At 51.1% G+C, this 26,472-nt stretch overlaps 1 long non-coding RNA gene across 1 annotated transcript in view; it reads left to right on the top strand.

Moving 5' to 3' along the window:
• The window catches only part of LOC146062440 (uncharacterized), a 28,319-nt gene extending 2,538 nt beyond the window's left edge, over positions 1-25,781 (top strand). Inside the window, exons 2-3 of the long non-coding RNA XR_014471318.1 lie at positions 20,160-20,523; positions 25,654-25,781. This is a non-coding gene — a long non-coding RNA (uncharacterized LOC146062440). The remainder of the gene's footprint in view (positions 1-20,159; positions 20,524-25,653) is intronic.
• The last annotated feature ends 691 nt before the right edge of the window (positions 25,782-26,472 follow it).

The following is a 26,472-nucleotide window of genomic DNA, read 5'->3' as shown; positions in this document are numbered from 1 at the left end:
AAAATGGCCTTAGGCCGGGGCAGCCAATCGTCATTGGGGGCTGACAGCCAAGGACAGAATAGGCTCGTTGCTGTCCGCCATTGATATTGCTGTCCTTTTAATATGCCAGATGATCTAAGTGGGACTGACATCCCCCACAACAGCTAACCTACACTATCGTGACCTGTAAATTACATGCTTCATTCCTCATAATCACACCTGTCAGCGTCCCATCAGCCACATCCCCCATATAAATATGGAGCTGGGACCTGTGCACAGGTAACCATTGAAGGGAACTGTCAGCACTGGACTTGCTACTCCAAGCCAGGAGTCAGACCGACAGAAGTGGACACCAACCCCAGGGATACTGCAAGGAATAGACAGCTAGGGACTTCCTTATCTCTCCCCCTGCATGCCTCTCTCCTGTTCTCTCCCTGTATCTCCTCTGTGTGCCCCTCACCTGCTCTCTCCGACAGGGCAGACCCAAACATTATGCTGCCAGAATAGATGCCTCATGCCGGGCTGCAAAACATAGTGAGCATTACTGTAAGTGGCACTACTGGGGGCATTATATGTAATGGACACTACTGGGTGCATTGTGTAAGGGGCAATAATTGGGGTATTAACCTTATAAGCAGGAGTACTGTGGGGAATTACATGTAGCATAATGTGTAATGGGCATTACGGTGTGTGAATGTGTAATTAGTATTACAGTGTGCTGCATAATGTGTATTGGGCTTTAAATTTGAAGGAAAAAAAAAAACTATGTGTTTTTCTGTGTGTGTTTGGGGGGCCCAGGCAATATTTTTGCACCTGGGCCCATAACTCTCTTGTTCCGCCTCTGGAATAAGGTAACCCTTCCCGTAGGGGCAAGGGGTGACAGCTTTCATGACGTAAAATAGTGTTTCTGTCAGTATCTTTAACAAAAATAGAGGTGGAGAGTCTACCACAATTAAACATAATATTTACATCCAAAAAGTTGACAAAACTATCACTGATGGAAAAAGTGAACTTCACTGGACTATCGGAGTTATTGTGGGACTCAAACATCTCTGTGAGAGATTCAGCCGAACCTTGCCAGAAAATCAACAAATCGTCGATATATCGAAGATAAAGTAATACTTTGTCTTTGTTGGGACCCTGTAACAACAATGAGTCGTCCAACAAGCACATGAAGGCATTGGCGTACGATGGGGCCACAGGGGACCCCATCGCACAGCCGAGTTTCTGCCTGTACATCTCACCATTGAAAGTAAAATAATTCCTATGCAGAACCAAAAACAACATTTTCATAAAAAACTGTGCATCAGGGCCACAGTAAACATCATTGTTGTTAATAAGTGTATATACAGCATCCATCCCCTGTGAATGGGGGATGCAAGTGTATAAGCTGGTAACATCGGCGCTGCACAGTAACAAATTATCTGGCCAGCTATCAACCTCCTGTAGACGTTTAATTAACATGTTTGTGTCTTTTAAATAAGCACTAGTTTTTTGTATACAGGGGTTCAGATAGGCGTCAAGATAAGTTGAAATAGTGTGGTACAGGGATCCCCTGGCAGAAATGATGGGTCTGCCAGGGGGATCTATTAACCTTTTGTGTACCTTTGGTAAGGTATAAAACAAAGGCACAATCGGATAATCTGTTCTTAAAGCTGTACAAACATTTTCAGTAATAAGACCCTCATTCAATGATGTGGCAAGGATATCATCCAACTCTCGTTTAAAATCCACAGAGGGATCACCACTTAAATGTTCATATACATCATTATCAGACAACTGACGTTGACACTCCAATAAATATTTATCAAGGTCTTGTATCACCACAGAGCCCCCCTTGTCAGCCTTTCGAACAATTATGTCAGTCCTTTTCTGTAATGACTGCAAAGCCTTACGTTCATGTAACGAAAGATTATTAGAAATCAACAGTGAAGGCTCAATGGGATGAATGGAATTCTCCATCATTCTTGTGAAAGACCGTATCGAAGGGTTGTGGGACTGTGGATCAAATTGGGATCTCGCTTGTAATTTTTTAAGCTGAGGAGGTATGGGGGGGGTTTGGGGTTCACCACCTGCATTCTGGTTAGGGGTGACAGGGACATCTGCAAAGTGTTCACGGAGTCTCAGGGAGCGACCAAATCTATACGTGTCCACTTTCCACTGAAAGCTGTCTCTTTTTGCAGTCGGGACAAATGATAACCCTTTAGATAGTAACTGCACCTCAGTGGGATCCAATGGAGTGCTAGATAAGTTAAACACCAAGTCCTTACCTAGCGTGCGACCTTCCGACCTTTTCTGGCGCTCGTTCTGCTTGCTACGCCGCGTCCTGTGCCTCGACCTGCCGGTGGCTTGTGGGAGGCCGGTGCGGCTACGCCTAAAGGGACAATACTAGTCGCTGAGGTAGAAGGAGTGTGTAGATCCGTGTCACTGGCTGAGGTGCTGGTACCATCGTAGTCCAGATGTTGTCGACTCCTGTAGCGTCTTGTATAAGGTTTCTTGTTATTGCCTTTAGAGCCATCCGTGCTGAGCCACATATAGACTCGATTTTGCTCATAGTCCAATTACACTTTACGCTTTTTCTCTCTTTTAAAGCGAATAAGATCCCGACGGTAAGTTTCAATCTGCTGGTTGAGTTTACCAAGCCAGTCCATCTGCAGATCTTGTATAAGTGCTTTTTTTAATATGTCCGTCATGTTTGTCTTTTTCACACACACTTTTTTTCGTTTTTTTTTCGTTTTTTTTATATATATTAATATTGTAAAAATCATATATTGTACACTGTTATATTTATGCCATATTGTGTAGGCATCTTTAACACATTGTTTGCACATTTTTTTGTGCTCTTAAGGTTATACCTGGACGGGAGAGCTCCTGCGTGTCAAAGACGCGGAAGCCGGATGTACTCCTGTTGCCGACGTGCGTTCCAGGAGAGGTGACGCTTGCAGATGACGTCACCCGGAAGCACGCAGCGGCCAGGGAGGGATCCGTCTACACGCCTCACACGCTGAGGGCACACCTGATCCAGGTAAGTATAATCATGCATCGGTGGGCGCGGGAATTTTTGTAGGGTATATAACACTGTAATTTGTATTCTGTGAGTTGTACCCTGAGGACGAGCAGTTTAGCTCGAAACACTGGTGTCGGTCACCACACAATAAAGCTTTGAATTTGTATCCAGTCTCCGAGTGACGCCTTTTTGCCATCTATGCTATATATATATACATATATATATATATATATATATATATATATATATATATATATTCTGCCTGGAAACATATAATAGTAATATAATACTATGGAAATGTAGACCGGGGCCTTATTCAGCTCCTGGGACAGTCCAATACCGCTGCTCAGGGTCACATATACACCATCGGGGGAACCCGGAAACATTCACACGTGTGCAGTAGCAAATAACCGCTCTGCTGCGGCATTCGGGTCAGTGTATGTCCAGAATCAGACTCGCTACGTGCTGAAATTAGGAAACACATTGGTATGAGCGCACATTATGGTGCCACCACAGTCTGTGTGGGGGCACCACTTACAGTAGCGGGCATGCTGCTCCTTGTAGTGCACCTGTAAGCGTCTGTGTAATGGCGGCCGGGCCTGACCTGTGCAGTGACACGGCCTCGGTTAGCAGGGTGAGGAATTACATGTGTGAGGCAGAAGCCGGCTCTGTCTTTAATTAAAAGTGCTATTGATTTCTCTGGCTTTTAATGACAGCCCCAGTCTGTGCCGCACATTGCTAGTCAGCGAGGGTACAAGCAGCCAGACAAAGGGCATTTATACAACACTTAACACAAAATTATGACTGATTAAAAAGTAATTAATCAAGATAACGGTGTCACGGCGCACAATGACAAATTCCGGGTGCTCCAGATTACCCAGATTCATCTGCACCTTAAGTATTATAATGTTACTAATTACACGCTCAGAGCGTGTTCCTGGGATGCCACGTGTGTAACTATCAGCAATACCGGCTCTGTTCTCAGGCGTCTCAATCATAAAAGGTACGGTATTTACCAGTGATGGCACCTTGACACTCCAGCTGTTGTTGAACTACACATCACAGCATGCCCTGCATCAGTTTTACTATTTGGCCATGCTAAAACTGATGCAGGGCATGCTGGGATGTGTAGTTCAACAACAGCTGGAGTGTCAAGTTAGCCTTGACCGGTATATACTATATTACATAGTATATATGTGTCACAGGTTTACCACACTGATACTGTTGTCACGCCACGCACCATCTGTTGCCACGCGCCACTCAGCAACTGTTGTCACGCCACACGCCACTCGGCATCTGTTGTCACGCCACTCGGCATCTGCTGTCACATCACGCACCCCACAGCATCTGTTGTCACGCGCCACTCAGCATCTGTTGCCACGCGCCACTCAGCAACTGTTGTCACGCCACACGCCACTCGGCATCTGTTGTCACGCCACTCGGCATCTGCTGTCACATCACGCACCCCACAGCATCTGTTGTCACGCGCCACTCAGCATCTGTTGTCACGCGCCACTCAGCAACTGTTGTCACGCCACACGCCACTCGGCATCTGTTGTCACGCCACTCGGCATCTGCTGTCACATCATGCACCCCACAGCATCTGTTGTCACGCGCCACTCAGCATCTGTTGCCACGCGCCACTCAGCAACTGTTGTCACGCCACATGCCACTCGGCATCTGTTGTCACGCGCCATTCTGCATCTGCTGTCACATCACGCGCCACTCGGCATCTGTTGTCACGCACCCCTCAGCATCTGTTGTCACATCATGCGCCACTTGGCATCTGTTCTCACATCACGCGACACACGCCATCTGTTGTCAAACCGCTCGCCATCTGCTGTCACTAAGGCGCCTAGAGAATTATGCTGCTTTATCTTATACCTTTATCTAACACTTAAGCCTAGAAATAACTCACACTGACACCTTAACACTATAAATAAGACACGGACACCAAGTGCGTAAGTTTAAAGGTCATCTAAAATATTTATTGTAGAAATGGTATGACCCTATTTGTTTTAGGGATGGCAAGAAGAAGCACTTGAGACCAGCACCCTCACGCGGATGTCACTCATGGCAGCGACCAGGTTGCCCCACTCGCTAACATCACTCAAAAACTGTGTGTACAGCCTGCGCTGCGGCGGCATGCCACGCCCCTCCTAGGGCCAGACGCGGGCACTTCCAGGAAGTGTCCAGCGCCCCACCGCGGGACTCGCCTACCTTCTTGGCAGAGGGGCAGGCCATACCCCACGGAGACCACCTGACACTACACCTGAGTGCTGGTCGAGAGCGCTCAACCGCCACTGCCTTGGCACCACTACCCAGCAGGGTCAACCCGTGCAACAAGGCTCGCCACCCCAAAACAACAACCTAAACTACGCTCCTCCAACTAAACTAAACATGAAAGAATGTCCTGTAGGAAAATTGCCATGCCGGAGTCCGATAAATGGACTCCGTCTGGCCTATATAGACTAGGGTTTTCCTTTACAATAGCGGGATGCCTGACTGCCTTACCGCCTTTTGCCACTACGTATCTAGATACGGCGTGGTTCACCTTCTTCCTGGCCTTCTCTACGGCCTCTATGCTCCGACAACCGCGCCATGTGAAGCGAGGAACCATGTCGGACCAAACCAAAAGCACACCGGGCCAACTGTATCCTCGACAGGTCTGTCTCAATTAGTATTGTCAAAGCAATGCCGGTCTGCTTGACCAAATCATTGCCTCCAAGGTGTATGACTATCACGTCGGGTGGGCCCCATCTACGGGCTTTGGTGACCAGCAGGTCCCACAGGCCATCCCACTGAAAACCCCTAATGCCGAACCACTGCACGTCCCAGGCCCGAGACAGCTCCGGGGCCGTGTCCACCAAAGGGTGCCTAGCAGCCCAATATATAAATGAGTGCCCCACTAACCAAACCCTGCCCAGAGTCATTAAGGAAGGGGGGGGGGGGCTGAAAAAGAGAAAACCTACGGTTAGCATATAACAATATACTGTAAAATACAACCAAAATGCATTGACTACAGACCCGAGTGAAGGGGAAAAATCTTAAAAAACCTCTGGTGGACTGTGGGGGGGAGCCAATTGGAATTAAGTCCACTGTCAGAGGAAAAAGTAAAAAAATTCCCTTCACACTGTCGATTTCAGAACGCTACCCGTTCCAAAACCGATTGTAAACTATATGTTTTCGGGCCAGCGCAACAGGCGCTCATTACAACTTATCTAACCTTACATATTTTTTATAAGCTGAAGACTTCCACCTCCCCACCGCTTGTACGGAGGAGGGCGGGAGCCCTGCAGCAGCTGCGCAAGTCGCTGCACCAATTCGGAACGAATGCGTTCCATACTCCCTCTCCGGGAGACCCAAGGCTGCGACACACCGCCGAAACACAGACGCAAACTGGAATCGAGTAAGTGGCCATACATCCCTGTGTGCCAGAAACTGTGCCGCAGCCCCCGGTCCGCCCGAGACATACTCCTCTGCTAAGGATATGGGACATATAGCCTTTGTGCTATGCGCTTGTAAGGTGATCCAGGCGCCCTTGCCCGCTTGGTCTGTCTTGGATCTCCCTATCTTGCATAGTATCCACCCCTCGCGAAAAACGACATTCTCTTTGAGGAGCCCTGAAAGCGCGTGCTTGTTAACTCTAACTCACTTACCCGAAAGGCGCCAAAAAATGCAAAAGAAAATGCTACCCTGAAAAGCGCTGCCTCAAAATCATTCTCTGCTATTGTATTTAGACATTGCATAAGGTCTTCTAGCATGCGCTCGTCAATCGGGCGACGGGAGTCTGGATGTAGTTAAAATCCCGGCGGTCGGTATCCCGACCGCCGAAATGCCGACACATTCTCCCTCCTGGGGTGTCCACGACACCCCTGGAGGGAGAATAAATTAGTGTGCCGAGCGTAGCGAGGCACCGGGCCCGCTGCGTGGCGAGTGCAGCAAGCCCGCAAGGGGGGGCGATCCACGTCCCCCCCTTGTCGGCATTTCGGCTGTCGGTATTCCGGCGTCGGGATTCTGAACGCCGGGATCCCGACCGCCGGGATTCAATACTGAATACCCCTAGCCCACCCCTTTAATGCTTTAGCCAATATGAAAGACCTAGTTGGGTCGGGTTCATTAATCAATTTGGAGTGGAAAGCTATCCCTGCCAAAGCCGCCGCCATAGCTGCCGCCATCTACCTTTTTTATGATTATCCCAGACGAAGGCTAGTAACCGGTCCTCGACCGACTTACCGCTGGCCTCCGGCGAAACCCGAAAAGCTGACCAGTCCCTCCACGCCGCCCCGTAAGCTCCACATGTGGAAGGGGCCAGAGATAGAAGGGCCAGGGACTTCATGCCGTCTCTATGACCTGCCATACAAAAGGGGGACAGCTGAGCCCTACGGTAGCAGCCTCCGGGGCCAGCTCGCGAAATCTCTCGAACTGGAACTTCGAGAGTGCGTCTGCTATGCTGTTGTCGACTCCTGGGACATGTCGGGCTCTAAAATTAATATTGTGCCGAAGACAGTGTAAGACCAGGTGTCTCAGCAGGCGCAACGCCTCTGGTGAGGTGGCCCTCTGGTTGTTAATCGCATGGACCACCCCTAGGTTGTCGCACCAGAACACTATGTTCCAGTCCGCCAACTGGCTGGCCCACAACTCCACCGCCACAATGATGGGAAAAAGTTCCAGCAGTAGTAGATTGACCGTGAAACCACGGTCGAACCAGGACTGGGGCCATGGTGCACAGCACCATTCGCCTTGCAAGTCAGCCCCAAATCCCGTGGAGCCTGGAGCGTCTGTGTAGAGCTGTAGCTCTACACTGGAGGCTGGGTCTGCCGACCACAGCAGCTCACGGTTGAAATACTCCAGGAAACTCGACCAGACCTCCAGGTCTCCCTTTATCTCCCGACCGAGCCTAACCGTATGGTGAGGGTCCCGTACCCCCGCTGTGGCCCTTTCCAGTTTTCTGCAAAAAACCCTTCCTATTGGGATGATGCGGTAAGCGAAATTGAAAGATCCGAGCAGAGACTGAATCAGCCGAAGCCGGACCCTCTCCTTTCGCCGGCACTCGTCAATAAGCGCCTGCAACCTCGCTACTTTGTCCTCCGGCAACCTGCAGCATCCACCCTCTGAGTCTATTTCAATTCCTAAATAGGACAGGACCCTGGTTGGACCCTCGGTCTTGTCAGCAGCTATGGGGACCCCTAAAGCCATCAGGATGTCTGCGGCCCCTTCTAGGATGCGTCGACAAGTGTCGTCCCCCCCTGGTCCCACAAAGAGAAAATCATCTAAATAATGAGCTACACCGCTGCAGCCCGTGCCCTCCTGTATGCACCAATGTAGGAAGGTACTGACTTTCTCGAAGTAGGAGCAGGAGACTGAACAGCCCATCGGCAGGCATTTGTCTATAAAGATGCCCCCTTCCAGCCTGAAACCTATGAAACGGAAAGAGTCGGGGTGCAGTGGGAGCAGGCGGAAAGCGGACTCTATGTCCAATTTCGCCATGAGAGCCCCCTGTCCGAAACCCTTTACTATATCCAGTACTTCGTCGAAGAGCTGGTATATTACGCTACACTGGGATTCTGGAATGGCGTCGTTGATGGACCTCCCGTGGGGGTGAGACAGGTGCTGTATTAACCTATACTTCCCCGGCGTCTTCTAGGGTACCACGCCCAAAGGGGAAAAACACATGCGGGGTAAAGGCTTGCCCGTAAACGGACCGGCCATCCTTCCCAATTCTATTTCTGCATGCACCTTCTGTCTCACCACCCCAGGGAAATCCCTCGCCGACTTAAGGTTCTTGTGGTATATAACCAAAACTGACTCTGGAATAGGCAAGTGAAAACCAAACTTAAAACCATTATATAAAAACTGTGCCGCCTCCCTGTCGGGGTAAAAGGCCAGGCGGCGAGCCAGCTCGGCCAGCACTATGGGGGAGGGTGCCTTATTTGTTGCTAGCCCCTGCGTCACCTTGTTCCTGTGCCTTCCCAGACTTACAAGATTTCCCTGAGTGCCCAGCCCCGCACCAACGGCACTCATGCCTGTAGCGGCACTTTGGGTCATCGTAGTCCCGCCAGGCCCCGTTTCTATAGTTAATGAATGTCTCGTTCACCAGAAACAGGTAATGTAGAACATTCAGGTGCTCCTCGGGCCTGGTGCTAAGGTAGCACGAGGAAAAAATGAGGAAACCCCTGAGCCAATTATGGAAGCTCTTGAAAGCGAGCTCCTCATTGGCTGAGGACTTTCTTGCCTTATTGAAATCTTTCTTCATTTCGGCCGTTAGGGTAAAAAGATCCACAAACCTGCCTTTCTTAATCCTTTCCTTAACCCCTCTACGAAGACCCCTGGAAATGGCTGTGTTTGAGCAGAGGACCTTGTCACCCTCCGTTTCCGTGACGGCAGAGTGCACGTCCTTCTGCTTGTGCTTTGTACCCCTAACCCTCTTCGCTACTGCGCGCGCAACCAATTTAGCAAGCTTGCGCGGGCGCCCGGAAGGTTCCTCATCCCCACTGCTAGCAGTGGAATGGTAAGAGGATGACTCACACAATGAATTATCAGTGTTCTCACCCTCTGTGGACTCTGCCCTCTGCTCGGGAGCCGTTGTCACTGCCTGTGCCACTAGTGCGCCAGCAAGGCTGGGCCTTGACATCCCCCCGGACTGTTCAGCGTCGCCTGAAACGCCCTGTACCAGCGGAGTAGTGCCAGATTCTTTCCGAGCAGTAGATGACACCGTGTGAGCCACTGGCCGACTGGTCGTCGGCTCTGTCATGGATGCCGCCACCGGAATCCTCCATGAAGACCTTCCAGAACCGACTCCCGATCCTCCACACTCGGAAGGCACTATGGAAACAGGGATATCGTGAAAACTGGACCTAGAGGTGCAGGAACCTCTATCCTCCTCCCCGCTCTGGCCGCCTGGCGGGCGCATGCTGGAAACTAGGGGTATGAGTATGGAAAAATCCCTTCGGTGTTGGCGGGGGAGCGTAGCTACTCTGACGGTATTCCCTTTGTTGCGCCTGGACCCACTGGTCATATGTCTGCGGGGGCTGCCCCTGAAAACACTGCCCATAAGGAGGGGCGTGTAGCCCGCCCGTCTGCTGAAAATAAGGGAATGGAGGCTGCTGTCCTCCCTGTGGGTGGATGCCCCACGTCTGAGGTGCCTGGTTACCTTGGTAACCCGGACCCTGTGTAGCAGGAAAAGCCCAATGCTGCTGGGGCTGAAATGGTGAATGTTGCTGCCCTAAGGGCTGCGCACCCGTCCCCATTGGATGCGGGGAAAAACTGGGGGCTGATGGGTGATACCGCCCAGGCCATCCGTGTTGTAGCCCTGCCGCCGACCCCCCAGCCTGCCAGGTTGGGTAATGCCCTGTATTGTTGCGGGCGGGGGAGGGGAAACCCTCTGACTGCGTGTATCTGTAAGGAGGCCTAAAGCCCTCTCTTACCACCCTGTGGCCCGCCTCCCTGCCCTCCGACATGCTGTGTGTGGCCTGGTGAAAACGAGCCTCTGCTGCCACCGGCCTACCCGCGATAGGGGGGCCCTGGACTGCTAGGGGTACTAAACAGGGCCCACCCGTTATGGTTTGCAGGGAGCTCCCTGCGAAGTCCCTGGCGGAGGACCTGGCGGCAGACGCGCGTCTGACGTCATGCCCCTCCTCCCTGTGCCCCGGGGAGAGGCTCCCGCTACCCACCGGGGAGCTGCCCGCTGCTGGGGGAGGTGGCTGCGGCGTGTATGACGCCTCACCCACCTCGGTGCACGCCGGGGACCGGCTGCGCACGTCCGCGTCTGATGACGCTTGTCTGGGGGCTTGTTCTGCCGGCGCCGCCGGAGACGGCGTGCGAGTCCCGGCCCTGTCCACGTCGGCGGGGGTGTGTGATTCAGCGGTGGTGAGTACACCGGCGTCCTCGCTCCCTGATGCAGACGAGTACCATGGGCGGCTCAGCCCGCTACCCCCGCCGCGCCGCGTGTGACAGAGGGCGAGCAGCCTCCGCCAGCCACCTAGGTGGGGGGGCTGATCTCTTAGGTCGCCCGGACATAGTGACAGGATGGAAGATGAGATAAGGTTCAGTGAAAACAGGGGGTAGAGAATAGTGTGAAAGGACAGGGTTATGGGTACACTTATCTCAGCTTGTCCTGGCACGAAGCCAGTCTCAAAGAGGAAGTCCTTCCTGTCTGCTTGCCTATAAGTACCCCTCTCTAAGCTGCCGCCCCCCGGCTACCTGATAGGGCAGACCTAACTGCCACTCACTATTTCCTTTCGGCCTTATCCTACTGTCTACAGCTTTATTTATCATTGCAAATTCACAGGCTCTTAATTACACTCGGGCCTATGAGGTCCTTGTTACATCGTCACGCACTATTGTTAACGATATCATACATTGTTGACCAATGGGTCGTCCGTCCGAGGGGCGGACTGGTCGGTATATAGGAAGCATGGCCAGCTGGTCGGGGGCATGGCCACACTATTGTGTCATTTGTGGCTCTGCTCCCTTACCATAAAAGCATCATGGTGTGTCCTCTGCTCACTTGTACTGTGTAAGTGGGCGGCTGAGGGGGTTATATTGGGGTTCGGGGGTTTGCAGGAGATTGAGGTGTGAGAAGGCTGCACAGTAAGGCGAGTAGGACCCTGTTTTCTACATACAGAATAAATGAGCACAGTATCTGGGAGTCACGCATGGGGGGTAACAGATCCCACCTTGCTCTGTAACATTCACCGGATGAGAAGCGGGAGTGTTATTTCCAGGTACGCTGCTAATGACCTGTGGAAGAACAACACAGCAGTCATTTTACAGGAACGCCGCGCGGGTTAGTGTGACAGATGTTCCAGCATATGTGGAGAATTAATTACCCGCTAGTAAACAAAGTCTCTGACGCCGAGTCATTTGGTGAAAATTTCTTTTGATTTTGCAATTATTAGGAGCTTAATTTCTCCAGATCATCCGGAGCCGGACGAATGAGAGACTTCAGCGGGTTCATCTGCACCCCCGGAACGCGGGAGGAAAATGGGGCGCTGGCTGATGGTGCTGCACTATGGGTGCGAGGGGGAACAAAATTATTTGATTAAAAGCAAAAGAAGCGGCCACCTAGCAGACGTCCTTCAGTGTCCCCCTAATATTAGCACACACTTTAATTAGCCAGAGCCTGAACTACTTCATGAAACTTGCAGCAATTATAAGGAGGGAAAAAAATAAAAAGATAACAGATTCTAAATGAGAAACGATCGCACAGTAGCGGGAAATATTTCCACAGCGTAACACGGAGCGGTAACAATTAACATGAGTAAGGTTTGGTTGGCCAATTCCCTGGTCACAAGTTTACTTAATTAAAAGAGGAGTTTATGTATGGCTCCAACTGGCAGGCGGAAATATATTGGAAACTACTCTTAATACAATTAAAATCGCATTTTGCTAGCTAAAACATATGAAATAATTGGATCGTTCTCTGTGGATTTATAGCGATTATGCTACAAAAATATGTCTGTCATCTAAACAGCATTTAGTTAAAGGGCATCTACCAATGCTGGGGTTTGCCTCATTTATCCAGAAAATACATGGATCACAGTTGTTTATCAAAGTTGTTATTTTAGTTAGGTCCAGGTTACATCTGTTAGAATAGGAAGTGGCGGTACTTGTTTCCTAGCACGGCCACACCGATTTACATCGGGGAAAAATCGGGTCGATCGCATCGCATGCGATTTGGTCGCATGCGATGCGATCGACGCGACCGACCGATTTTGGACCCGATTTTTTGATTGAATGAAATGTAAAATCGGGTCCCTGGGACCCGATTTTACATTGGATTCAATGTAAAATATTCCCAACCCCCCCAAATTTAACGGCGTACACCCCACCCCACGATAGACGCCAACCCGAAGCGTGGCGAGCGCAGCGAGCCCGCGAGGGGCGGCGGTGTGCGTCCTCCGACCTTTTCATTCCCCTACTATCCACGACGGCGTGGAGTTGAGAATAGAATAGTGTGGCGAGCGCAGCGAGCCACCGAGCCCGAAGCGTGGCGAGCGCAGCGAGCCCCGCGAGGGGACGCGTATACCTGTGAAGTTATACGCGTGCGCTCGCCACGCTTCGGGCTCGGTGGCTCGCTGCGCTCGCCACACTATTCTATTCTCAACTCCACGCCGACGTGGATAGTAGGGGAATGAAAAGGTCGGAGGACGCGCACCGCCGCCGCTCGCGGGCTCGCTGCGCTCGCCACGCTTCGGGTTGGCGTCTATCGTGGGGTGACGACGGGGACATCTATAATGTGAAATGGGTCATATTGGCCCATTTCACATTTTTTCACGATTTCAATGTTAAAAAATATTTTAACATTGAAGCCTATGGAAAAATCGGGGGCATCGCGTCGGGACCAATGTTAATGGTCCCGACCGACGCGATGCCCCCGATATTTTACCTTTCCCGACACGATTTCAATGTTAAAATATTTTTTAACATTGAAGCCTATGGAAATATCGGGGGCATCGCGTCGGTCGCGTCGGGACCAATGTTAATGGTCCCGACCGACGCGATGCCCCCGATATTGTGTCCTAGCCGGCAAAATGGACCTGATTTCAAAGGAAATCGGGTCCATCGTATGGATCGTGTACCTTAACTTAAAGGTACACGATCCATAAGATTGTGGCCGTGCTAGGAAACAAGTACCGAAGTGGCTACTGTGCAGTCTCCAATATCGCTCCTCTGAGAGTGAGGCTTCATTCCTTTACCAAGATGGCCGCCACTACTGCACCATCTTTATGTTCTGTGTGAGTGACATAGTGGGATAGGGATGACTTCTCCTTGACACCAGGAGACTGGCAAGCCTTTACCCATACACTGGTGTTACAGTACAATGCACCACTAGCAGCACCCAGGAGACAGAGACCTGCTGTGATTGGTCAGAACTCCGCTTCATGCATAATTATCCTTGGGTCACTTATATTATCACTAGTGTGTACAGTAGTCTACACACATTACCAATAGGTTATGGTCACAGTTAAACAAGTGTGAAAAGGGCTCCGACACATATATAAAGAATCCGGGGGACACAACTTGTAACAGGCATCCAGATCATACATAGTGGGGGAGAATCATTCGCTGATCCATCAAATGATTTCTCTCCCATCTCTTATATATTTGGCTACATCTGTCACTCAAAGTGTGTCTGAAGCTGTAACGCTGGGTGGAGCCTCTGACTCACATGACTGACTCACACGACAGAGAACCAGCCCAGTGAGCCCACAGTGCCAGACACCCTCTGCCTCTCCATGTTACACAGCAAAGGCACAGCTACTCACCAGACACACCAGGTGAGCGCCCCACACCTCCATACCTCCCAACATGACCCTCTCCAGGAGGGACAGAATGCTCTGTTTGTGGACTTCCATCTTAATTTATGATTGTCATCACCTGTTTTAAACAGGGTAATTGATAAGAAAGGTGTTTAAGCACAGGTGATGGTAATCCATAATTTAAGAAGAAAGTCCAGAAACAGAGCAATGTGTCCCTCCCATCCCCCCCATTCACGGCAACCCCACGATTAAATGGCACATGCAAAACACTGACATGGCTATGGTCGACAATGAAAAAGGTTGACATGAGTTTTTGAAGATTTATTTTTCACTTTTTCAATGTTTTCATATTCATTCTCATGTGTCGACATGGACACCAATGAAGTGCCACACTTATGTCAACATTTACATGTGTTGACCTTTCTGTGTTGATTTTTTTTGTGGCGATTCACGGCACCCCCCGGCGACCCCCCTCCCGCGATTCACAGCACACACCCCCCAATTCGCGGCGACTCCCGCGATTTGCGGCCCCACCCCGTGACACACCCCCTCCTGCGATTCGTGGCACCCCGCGACCCCCCCTCCCACGATTTGTGCCAGGCCCCCCCTTCCTCGCGGTACCCCCCACCCCCCGCGACCCCCCCTACTGCGATCCCCCCCCCTGCGACCCACCCTCCCACGATTCACTGCAACCCCCTGCGTCCCCCCCTCCCACGATTCGCAGCACTCACACCCCCCCGCGACCCCCCCTCCCGCAATTCACGGCATCCACCCACGACCCCTCCTCCCGTGATTCGCAGACACCCCTCACCTCCTCACTCCCCCCCTCCCCCCTGTGCGTGATTCACGGCAACCCCAGGATTAAATGGCACATGCAAAACACTGACACGGCTATGGTTGACAATGAAAAAGGTTGACATGAGTTTTTGAAGATTTATTTTTCTTTTTTGAATGTTTTCATATTCATTTTCATGTGTCGACATGGACACCAATGAAATGCCACACTTATGTCAACATTTACATGTGTTGACCTTTCTGTGTTGATTTTTTCTTGTAGCAATTTTTTTACAGTGACAACTATGTGCACGTCAACCTACACATCATCAACCAATTCTTTGTATAATATATAACACCTGTTCTGTTTTACTGTAGGTGTTTTAAGTCAGATCTTTTACTGCTACTATTACTGTTTATGTAAATGCATTCTGAATGACAGCAACATCCTACCATCCTTCTACAAGAATATATAACCAACTAGGTGATTTATCGCGCCCCGTGCCCCCCCCTCCCGCAATTCACGGACCCCCCCCACGATTCACGTCACCCCCCCCCGCACACACCCCCTCCCTCAATTCGCAACCCCCCCTCCCGCAATTCACTCCACCTTCCAACGCTTTGCGGACCCCCGCCCTCTCCCGCGATTCGCGGACACCTGTCCCCCCTCCCTCCCTTGATTCACGGCACCCCCCATGCCCCTCCCACAATTCACTGCACCCCTAAGCCCCTCTTTAGTCCCCCGTATACTCACACACCCCTATCACTACCCAGCTTCCTGCTCTCCTGAACCGTAACTTCCACCACTGGGGAGTCGCTGACGCTGTTTTGGCCACATGCCCCTATCATGCCTCATAGCCCAGCCTCCTGCTCTCATGCACCCTAACTCCCACCCAGTAGGAGGAGACACTGACTCAGGGCCACCATCCTGTACTCCTGTACTGCCACACTGGACCCTCACCCACTGGCAGAAGCTGCACAGTATCTCCCACCCTCCTCTTTAGTCCCCCTTATGTCCACACACCCCTATCACTACCCAGCCTCCTGTTTTCCTGTGTCGTGACCTCCGCCAGTGGGGAGCCGCTGACTCAAAAACACCCTACTATACTATTGCACACACAGCCCCCCCCCACACCCATAAATGTCACTGTACCATCCACACTATCAATGTACATCTTACTCTGTAACCGCTTTTTATTTAAACAAAACAATACACACCCCCTTCCACATCATATGCTCTCTATTTAACACATTTCACCTATAACTCAAGTTGCAATACAGGCCATCTTGCATACAATTCTAACCATCTTTCTCATATACAAATGTTCACAAATTAAGGGGGCGCAGCCCCTTACGACGGTGTGAAGAGCGCCCGTAGGGCGCGATTAATCACCTAGTGTATGTATATATATATATATATATATATATATATATACATACATACATATATACACACACTATATTACATACATGCTCTACACCAGGCCTCCCCTCACAGCAGCACTGCAGCAGGGGACCTACAGCATACCTCCCAACTTTGTGAGATCAGCCGGCGGGACGCTGCTACCGCGCGCCGAAATTTTCGGGGGTGTGGCCTAATTCGGGGGCGTGGCCTATACTCGCGGCTCTCCCGCGAGGCCACGCCCCCATTTTGCCGCTATGGGTGCATGACCCAGAGGCTCTGTGAGCCTCTAGCCATGCCCCCAGCCCCCTGGCTGCGGGAATAGACGCTGTGCACATGCGCACAGCGTTTATTCCCCGCTGCTTAGCAGCTGACAGGGGGACTCCCAACAGCCCCCCCTCACCGCGGGACATTGCCACCCGCGGGTGGGACAGCGGGACAAGCCCTGACAATCGGGACGGTCCCGATAAAATCGGGACTGTTGGGAGGTATGTCAGTGTGTAGCCCTCCTGTGTAATGCAGCTGTGATGTCAGTGTGTAGCCCTCCTGTGTAATGTAGCTGTGATGTCAGCGTGTAGCCCTCCTGTGTAATGCAGCTGTGATGTCGGCGTGTAGCCCCCCTGTGTAATGCAGCTGTGATGTCGGCGTGTAGCCCCCCTGTGTAATGCAGCTGTGATGTCAGTGTGTAGCCCCCCTGTGTAATGCAGCTGTGATGTCAGTGTGTAACCCTCCCGTGTAATGCAGCTGTGATGTCAGTGTGTAACCCTCCCGTGTAATGCAGCTGTGATGTCAGTGTGTAGCCCTCCTGTGTAATGCAGCTGTGATGTCAGTGTGTAACCCTCCTGTGTAATGCAGCTGTGATGTCAGCGTGTAACCCTCCTGTGTAATGCAGCTGTGATGTCAGCGTGTAGCCCTCCTGTGTAATGTAGCTGTGATGTCAGCGTGTAGCCCTCCTGTGTAATACAGCTGTGATGTCGGTGTGTAGCCCTCCTGTGTAATGCAGCTGTGATGTCGGTGTGTAGCCCTCCTGTGTAATGCAGCTGTGATGTCAGTGTGTAGCTCTCCTGTGTAATGTAGCTGTGATGTCAGTATGTAGTCCTGCTGTGTAATGTAGCTGTGATGTCAGCGTGTAGCCCTCCTGTGTAATGCAGCTGTGATGTCAGTGTGTAGCTCTCCTGTGTAATGTAGCTGTGATGTCAGTATGTAGTCCTGCTGTGTAATGTAGCTGTGATGTCAGCGTGTAGCCCTCCTGTGTAATGTAGCTGTGATGTCAGTGTGTAGCTCTCCTGTGTAATGCAGCTGTGATGTCAGTGTGTAGCCCTCCTGTGTAATGCAGCTGTGATGTCAGTGTGTAGCCAGTACTGCGCTTGGTAATTTGGTCTTTACTTGCCACTGCAGGACACACCCCCGAGTGACAGTAGACACGCCCCTTGTGTAGAATGTGATACGCCCCCCTCAACAGCGCACCGCGCAATGCCTTACAGAGCAATCTATAATATCCCTGAAACTACTTTTCAAAAGTAGGCAAGTATGGCACCAGGCCTCACCCTACAGCAGCGCTGCAGCAGGTGACCTATATATTATATACATGCGCTGTACCAGGCCTCACCCCACAGCAGCGCTGCTGCAGGTGACCTATATATTATATACATGCGCTGCACCAGGCCTCACCACACAGCAGCACTGCAGCAAGGGATCTGTTTATTATATACATGCGCTGCACCAGGCCTCACCACACAGCAGCACTGGATCTGTATATTATATACATGCGCTGCACTAGGCCTCACCACACAGCAGCGCTGCAGCAGGGGACCTGTACATTACGGTATATACATGCGCTGCACCAGGTGCCACGACACAGCAGCGCTGCAGCAGGGAACCTATATATTACAGTATATACATGCGCTGCACCAGGTGCCACGACACAGCAGCGCTGCAGCAGGGAACCTATATATTACAGTATATACATGCGCTGCACCAGGCCTCACCTCACAGCAGCGCTGCAGCAGGGGACCTGTAAAATTACAGTGTATACATGCGCTGCACCAGGCCTTACCTCACAGCAGCGCTGCAGCAGGGGACCTGTATATTACAGTATATACATGCGCTGCACCAGGCCTCACCTCACAGCAGCGCTGCAGCAGGGGACCTATATATTACAGTATATACATAAATGCTACACCAGGCCTCACCACACAGCAGCGCTGCAGCAGGGGACCTGTACATTACGGTATATTCATGCACTGCACCAGGTGCCACCACACAGCAGCGCTGCAGCAGGGGACCTCTATATTATATATATGCGCTGTACCAGGTGCCACCACACAGCAGCGCTGCAGCAGGGGACCTATATATTACAGTATATACATGCGCTGCACCAGGCCTCACCTCACAGCAGCGCTGCAGCAGGGGACCTATATATTACAGTATATACATATATGCTACATCAGGCCTCACCTCACAGCAGCGCTGCAGCAGGGGACCTATATATTATATACATGTGCTGCACCAGGCCTCACCTCACAGCAGCGCTGCAGCAGGGGACCTGTATATTACAGTATATACATGCGCTGCACCAGGCCTCACCACACATCAGCGCTGCAGCAGGGGACCTGTATATTATATACATGCGCTGCACCAGGCCCCACCACACAGCAGCACTGCAGCAGGGGACCTCTATATTATATACATGCGCTGCACCAGGCCCCACCACACAGCAGCGCTGCAGCAGGGGACCTCTATATTATATACATGCACTGCACCAGGACCCACCACACAGCAGCGCTGCAGCAGGGGACCTCTATATTATATACATGCACTGCACCAGGACCCACCACACAGTAGCGCTGCAGCAGGGGACCTGTATATTACAGTATATACATATACGCTACACCAGGCCTCACCTAAGGACACTTGTCCGACACAGGATGTACTGCGCCGAAGCAGACAGGTCATCCTTCCTTTCAGACCTATGATGCTCTCACCATTTACAAGAAGAACACATTGTGGGAGATTCAACGGCGAGGAAACATTCGCCATGATGAATGAATCCTGCGCTGCTGCTGCTGGAAGGTGAATGAATGGTACCTGCCAGTTGTAGATCGGGCACCGCTGCGTAACACAGACATTAGGTTCCATCTATTGGTCACAAGAAGTTTGTTTATGGCGATGATGAAGGGAGCGGACAGCGCACTTAGGAGAAGGGGCGATTCTTTTCATTACATTTCTTACTCTTCCTATTGATTTCCTGTCTGTTTCCCCGGAAACATGAGCCATCATGTGAGATAAAGAGGCCTCTACAGGAGAACGCAGCCCAGCATTCCTCACGCTGACTGCTCAAATGGATAGAACATCTTCTTTCTGGCCCTTATTATTATTATTATAATTTTATTTATAAGGCGCCACAAGTGTTTCGCAGCGCCGTACAAAGGAACAATACAGGGAAACAAAACTTGGCATAACATTGAATAAATAACAAAAATACAGTACAAATAAAGAGCGCCACAGATCAATACACATTACAGCTTGGATATAAGTAGTGAGGACTCAATCAACATACAACTAGAGGCTTGAGGCCAATGATGGAGAGGAGTATGCAGATGAAGATGGTCACTGAGTGTTGGAGTAAAGGAGAGCTGTGAGTGAAATGTGAAGAGAAGTGGGCTTTGACAACAGGAGGGAAGAGGGCCCTACTCGGAGGAGCTTACAATCTATTATCTGTCGTTTATTGCAGGACTGAGCGGAGTGATAACAGCGTCCAGCGAGGAACGGCTTCGTCCAGCGAGGAACGGCTTCGTCCAGCGAGGAACGGCTTCGTCCAGCGAGGAACGGCTTCGTCCAGCGCGGAAATGGCTTTGTCCAGCGAGGAAATGGCTTCGTCCAGAGAGGAAAAGGCTTCGTCCAGAGAGGAAAAGGCTTCCTCCAGCGCGGAAATGGCTTCCTCCAGCGCGGAAATGGCTTCCTCCAGCGCGGAAATGGCTTCCTCCAGCGCGGAAATGGCTTCGTCCAGCGCGGAAATGGCTTCGTCCAGAGAGGAATGGCTTCTCGTGTCGCTTTCCGGGAGAGGCTGGTTACTGAACCTCTCCAAACAATAAAAGGTAAGCTTGTAATGACCACGAGGCAGGTAAATAACTGTATACCGTATTCTATCATGCCGACATAACCGACACGTCGCTGTATAGGCACAGACAGAGCCGCAGAGCCCAAGAAAGTACTAGTAGGCAATCATTGTGAATGGACTGGACTTGAAGGTAGCAGTAACAATAAGGTTCGGGTGCTGCGCAGAACGCGTACAGAATACCCTGACCTGAGCGCTCTGCGCAGAACACATACAGAGGACCCTGACCTGAGCGCTCTGCGCAGAGCACATACAGAGGACCCTGACCTGAGCGCTCTGCGCAGAACGCGTACAGAATACCCTGACCTGAGCGCTCTGCGCAGAACACATACAGAGGACCCTGACCTGAGCGCTCTGCGCAGAGCACATACAGAGGACCCTGACCTGAGCGCTCTGCGCAGAACACATACAGAGGACCGTGACCTGAGCGCTCTGCGCAGAGCACATACAGAGGACCCTGACCTGAGCGCTCTGCGCAGAACGCGTACAGAATACCCTGACCTGAGCGCTCTGCGCAGAACACATACAGAGGACCCTGACCTGAGCGCTCTGCGCAGAGCACATACAGAGGACCCTGACCTGAGCGCTCTGCGCAGAACGCGTACAGAATACCCTGACCTGAGCGCTCTGCGCAGAACACATACAGAGGACCCTGACCTGAGCGCTCTGCGCAGAGCACATACAGAGGACCCTGACCTGAGCGCTCTGCGCAGAGCACGTACAGAGGACCCTGACCTTAGCGCTCTGCGCAGAGCACATACAGAGGACCCTGACCTGAGCACATACAGAGGACCCTGACCGGAGCGCTCTGCGCAAAACACATACAGAGGACCCTGACCTGAGCGCTCTGCGCAGAACACATACAGAGGACCCTGACCTGAGCGCTCTGCGCAGAGCACATACAGAGGACCGTGACCTGAGCGCTCTGCGCAGAACACATACAGAGGACCGTGACCTGAGCGCTCTGCGCAGAACACATACAGGGGACCCTGACCTGAGCGCTCTGCGCAGAGCACATACAGAGGACCCTGACCTGAGCACATACAGAGGACCCTGACCGGAGCGCTCTGCGCAAAACACATACAGAGGACCCTGACCTGAGCGCTCTGCGCAGAACACATACAGAGGACCCTGACCTGAGCGCTCTGCGCAGAGCACATACAGAGGACCCTGACCTGAGCGCTCTGCGCAGAACACATACAGAGGACCGTGACCTGAGCGCTCTGCGCAGAACACATACAGGGGACCCTGACCTGAGCGCTCTGCGCAGAACAGTACATTTCCTGCTGATGTCACAATTCGGCCAATCACTGGATTAATTGCAGCAGCAATTGGATCACACAGTTACAAATAGAAATATGAACTGTATTCGGTCGTCAGCAATAGGCCGACATGGAGGATCGGCGCACATAATATCTAGTGCAGAATGCGAGGGTCCTGAGGACCAGCGGCTGCACCACAGGTGGCTGGATACATAAACAGCAGGTGGAAGGTCAGTCCTTCAAATCTTCCTGGATTGTATCCACGCCTCTGATTGGTCGGATGAGCGGGAGTAACCCAGCAGAAGATGTATTTTTGTTGTGACACATCCAATGACTTCATACAGGACAGGGATAATTTATGTACAAGATCAAGTAAAAGTTCTGTTGCTTTTGGGCGGGATGCTATATAGCAGAAATGCGGTAAAAACCCCGTTTTCGGGGTTTCTACCGCATTTCTATATGCTATATGCCCCCTCCGCAGTGTCAGCGCTGCGGAGGGAATCGCCAGCTAAAGCTGGCGAATCCCTGCAGAAGCCTATGGGCTTCTTACCGCAGCGCTGTTTGAGGGATCCGTCACGGATCCCTCCCAGCGTGCCCTGCGGCCGGCGCCGGGGTCTGCGCATGCGCAGATGGACTCCCGGGTCACAGACCCGGAAGTCCAGCGCCGGCACCGCATCGCAAGGGACAGCGCTTACCGCAAGAGCTGTCCCTTGCATGAATAACGGCATATGTTATAGCATATGCCGTTATTAATAATGCGGTAGCCGGCGAAGGGGGCCGCGGATGTTACAACATCCCGCCCTTTGTGAGGCAATAAGCCGCGAGGTTTAATTCATTTCCTGGCAAATGTGCATGAGATGAATTTTTATGTTATAAAGCTCACTAAGAATCCTGCCTGGAAACAGCAATCATTACACATAATGCCACGGCTCCCTCCCAGCCTACACCATGCACATCTCAGTCCCCCATTCTGTACAGATATCATTACACATAATGCCACGGTTCCCTCCCAGCCTACACCATGCTCATCTCAGTCCCCCATTCTATACAGATATCATTACACATAATGCCACGGTTCCCTCCCAGCCTACACCATGCACATCTCAGTCCCCCATTCTGTACAGATATCATTACATATAATGCCACGGCTCCCTCCCAGCCTACACCATGCACATCTTAGTCCCCCATTCTGTACAGATATCATTACACATAATGCCACGGCTCCCTCCCAGCCTACACCATGCACATCTCAGTCCCCCATTCTGTACAGATATTATTACACATAATGCCACGGCTCCCTCCCAGCCTACACCATGCACATCTCAGTCCTCCATTCTATACAGATATTATTACACATAATGCCACGGTTCCCTCCCAGCCTACACCATGCACATCTCAGTCCCCCATTCTGTACAGATATCATTACACATAATGCCACGGTTCCCTCCCAGCCTACACCATGCACATCTCAGTCCCCCATTCTGTACAGATATCATTACACATAATGCCACGGCTCCCTCCCGGCCTACACCATGCACATCTCAGTCCCCCATTCTACACAGATATCATTACACATAATGCCACGGTTCCCTCCCGGCCTACACCATGCACATCTCAGTCCCTAATTCTATACAGATATTATTACACATAATGCCACGGCTCCCTCCCAGCCTAAACCATGCACATCTCAGTCCCCCATTCTGTACAGATATCATTACACATAATGCCACGGTTCCCTCCCAGCCTACACCATGCACATCTCAGTCCTCCATTCTATACAGATATTATTACACATAATGCCACGGCTCCCTCCCAGCCTACACCATGCACATCTCAGTCCCCCATTCTACACAGATATCATTACACATAATGCCACGGCTCCCTCCCAGCCTACACCATGCACATCTCAGTCCTCCATTCTATACAGATATTATTACACATAATGCCACGGTTCCCTCCCAGCCTACACCATGAACATCTCAGTCCCCCATTCTATACAGATATTATTACACATAATGCCACGGTTCCCTCCCGGCCTACACCATGCACATCTCAGTCCTCCATTCTGTACAGATATCATTACACATAATGCCACGGTTCCCTCCCAGCCTACACCATGCACATCTCAGTCCTCCATTCTATACAGATATTATTACACATAATGCCACGGCTCCCTCCCAGCCTACACCATGCACATCTCAGTCCCCCATTCTGTACAGATATCATTACACATAATGCCACGGTTCCCTCCCAGCCTACACCATGCTCATCTCAGTCCCCCATTCTATACAGATATCATTACACATAATGCCACGGATCCCTCCCAGCCTACACCATGCACATCTCAGTCCCCCATTCTGTACAGATATCATTACATATAATGCCACGGCTCCCTCCCAGCCTACACCATGCACATCTCAGTCCCCCATTCTACACAGATATTATTACACATAATGCCACGGCTCCCTCCCAGCCTACACCATGCACATCTCAGTCCTCCATTCTATACAGATATCATTACACATAATGCCACGGCTCCCTCCCAGCCTACACCATGCACATCTCAGTCCTCCATTCTATACAGATATTATTACACATAATGCCACGGTTCCCTCCCAGCCTACACCATGCACATCTCAGTCCCCCATTCTGTACAGATATCATTACACATAATGCCACGGTTCCCTCCCAGCCTACACCATGCACATCTCAGTCCCCCATTCTGTACAGATATCATTACACATAATGCCACGGCTCCCTCCCAGCCTACACCATGCACATCTCAGTCCCCCATTCTACACAGATATCATTACACATAATGCCACGGTTCCCTCCCGGCCTACACCATGCACATCTCAGTCCCTAATTCTATACAGATATTATTACACATAATGCCACGGCTCCCTCCCAGCCTAAACCATGCACATCTCAGTCCCCCATTCTGTACAGATATCATTACACATAATGCCACGGTTCCCTCCCAGCCTACACCATGCACATCTCAGTCCTCCATTCTATACAGATATTATTACACATAATGCCACGGCTCCCTCCCAGCCTACACCATGCACATCTCAGTCCCCCATTCTACACAGATATCATTACACATAATGCCACGGCTCCCTCCCAGCCTACACCATGCACATCTCAGTCCTCCATTCTATACAGATATTATTACACATAATGCCACGGTTCCCTCCCAGCCTACACCATGCACATCTCAGTCCTCCATTCTATACAGATATTATTACACATAATGCCACGGCTCCCTCCCAGCCTACACCATGCACATCTCAGTCCCCCATTCTGTACAGATATTATTACACATAATGCCACGGCTCCCTCCCAGCCTACACCATGCACATCTCAGTCCTCCATTCTATACAGATATTATTACACATAATGCCACGGTTCCCTCCCGGCCTACACCATGCACATCTCAGTCCCCCATTCTGTACAGATATTATTACACATAATGCCATGGACTGGACCACGGGGTACAGGGCAAACCCTCTGTAGGCCCCACTGCTTGGGGAAGGGGGGGGGGACAACTCCTCCTCCTCTTGGGAGCAGGTTCCAGACTGGGCACTTTACACATTATACATTGGCCTCTGTGGCACTCTCCTTGGCTGGTTTACCTCTTATCTCACCAACCGTTCTGGCACCACCTCACCACCTTCCATCCTTCCTGTCTGTGTCCCTCAGGGTTCCGTCCTCAGCCCCCTTCGGTCCTCCCTGTACACCTCTTCCCTGGGTGCACTCGTTAACTCCTTTGTTCTCCAAAACCACCTCTATGCTGATGACACAAATCTACCTCTCCTGATCTGTCCCCCACTGCTCTCGCTCAGGTATCTGCCTCTCCGCCATCTCCTCCTGGATGTCTGACCACGGTCTGAAGCTCAACATGGGCAAAACGAAACTCATGGTCTTTCCCACACCTAGACCAAACCCTCCGGGCAGTCAGGGGTTAAACCACCAAGAACAGAGATATTTCCCGATATCACAATATATCTTTGCTGAGATACAGACTGACCCTATTCTTGGAGATATGACACCGCTCGTATGTATTATTGTGTTGTGTAACTGTCCTTGACCTCCGTCAACATTTATTTGTGCAAACGCGCGGGTTTCAGCCTCACAGTTCCTGGGTTTGGGGAATATATAATCAGGGTCATGGCACATAGTGTAGATGGGAAAGGCACATTTTACATAAACCTGACACCGATACGTTTCCTGCCTTCCAATATAGAACGCTGCAACTTCCGAGGTGCTAAGACGTATTCACCTCAGGACAGTCTGCGCGGTGACGTACACAACCGCACAATGGGGGTTATTCTGATTCACTCGGAAAGGCACAATCACTCTCTAATGGACAAAACCATGTGCACTGCAGGTGGGGTAGATGTAACATGTCATGTGCAGAGAGTTAGATTGGGGTGCTTTATTGTTTCTGTGCAGGGTTAATACTGGCTGCTTTATTCGGTACTTGTTTCCTAGCATGGTGCCAGGCACCGGGACCTAAAAAATCGCGATTTTTACATTGGCAGCAATGTAAAATGGTCCCTGGGACCCAATTTTACATTGACGGGGAAAAAAGGCTAAAAATACCAAAATATCGGGTCGGTCGCGTCAATTGCATACCTTAAGTTACCTTAAATTAAGGTATG

Source organism: Crinia signifera, chromosome 3, assembly GCF_055691185.1.
Source record: "Crinia signifera chromosome 3, ASM5569118v1, whole genome shotgun sequence".
Classification (NCBI taxonomy): Eukaryota; Metazoa; Chordata; class Amphibia; order Anura; family Myobatrachidae; genus Crinia; species Crinia signifera.
The sequence above is the reverse complement of the archived record's forward strand: the minus strand, read 5'-3'. Positions and strand labels throughout refer to the sequence as shown.